The 1,242-nt window shown below is 52.2% G+C and overlaps 1 protein-coding gene across 1 annotated transcript in view; it reads right to left on the bottom strand.

The window, feature by feature from the left end:
* The window catches only part of TMEM220 (transmembrane protein 220), a 24,934-nt gene that overhangs the window by 15,388 nt on the left and 8,304 nt on the right, over positions 1–1,242 (bottom strand). The gene's annotated exons all lie outside the window — the stretch shown is intronic.

The following is a 1,242-nucleotide window of genomic DNA, read 5'->3' as shown; positions in this document are numbered from 1 at the left end:
ACAAGTTATCTGCTTCCAAAGGTACAATGGCAGAACAGGCACAAGCTAGACATTTCCATTACAAATGGGAGAAATTGCAGGGAAAGTAGGAATAACAGGCACCAAGCAAGTTAGCAGAACACATTACATTAGCCCTCAAGGCTTTGAAAATAATCTTCTGTTCTCTGAGACAACTTACACAATAGCCCTGCCCTCAAGACTCTAGGTACTGGCCACAGTCTCCAGATTCTGAGTGGAGGCCCCTCAGCCCTGGGCTTCAGCTCCGCCTTCCAGGCCCACTGGGACAGCAACTCTGCTCCCTTGGCTTTAGGCGCACCATTCTCCTAGTCCATTGGAGTGACAACTCCACCCTTAGAAACACCAGGGGCCATGGCTCCACCCCTTGAAACCCCAGAGGTCTCGGCCATACGTTTTAAGACTGAGGCAGCTCAGCTTCTTGTGTTCCTTGTCTCTTCAGCTTCTGCTTCCTGTGGCCTCTTGGCCCTCGGACCTCATGCCTGCATCTGCCCTACTGGGGCAAGTGTTCCAAAGCTCGGTAGCTCCACTGACTAAATGCCTGGAGGCACCCCACTCCGCCAGGAAGCCTCCTGCACACAGGCACTCAGCTCCCTCGCTCTGTGGGTCAGCAAGCCTAATTCCACCGATAAGTGCCTGAAGGCACCCCACTCCGCCAGGAAGCCTCTGGTGCACAGGCACTCAGCTCTCTCACTCCGTGGGTTGGCTCCAGTGCCGTCTCCCACTGGTCTCATTCTGCTGCTGTTGGTTTTCTGCCACTGCCCCTTCTCTTCCGCTGCAGGTTCTCTGCTGTTGCTTGTCCTCTGCCACTGCCACTCCTCTATCCATTCACCGTTTCAAAAACTGTTTCCACATTTTAGGTATCTGTTAGAGCAGCACCCCACTCCTGGTACCAAACTCTGTCTCAGTCATTTAGTGCTGCTCTAACAGAAGTGCCACAAGTGGATGGCTTTAACAAACAGAAGTTTATTTCTTCCAGTCCAGTAGGCTACAAGTCCAAATTCAGAGCATCAGCTCCAGGAAAAGGCTCTCTCTCTCTCTGTCAGCTCTGGAGAAAGGTCCTCGTGATGCCTCAGTCTTTCCTTGGTCTGGGAGCATCTCAGCACAGGAACCTCAGGTCCAAAGGATGCGCTCTGCTCCCAGCACTGCTTTCTTGGTGGTATGAGGTTCCTATGGGTCTCTGCTCGCTTCTCTCTTTTATATCTCAAAAGAGATTGCATGAAGACA

The sequence above is a fragment of the Trichechus manatus genome, unplaced genomic scaffold (genome assembly GCF_000243295.1).
Source record: "Trichechus manatus latirostris isolate Lorelei unplaced genomic scaffold, TriManLat1.0 scaffold00040, whole genome shotgun sequence".
Lineage (NCBI taxonomy): Eukaryota > Metazoa > Chordata > Mammalia > Sirenia > Trichechidae > Trichechus > Trichechus manatus.
This window is presented reverse-complemented; position numbering and strand designations above follow the sequence as displayed.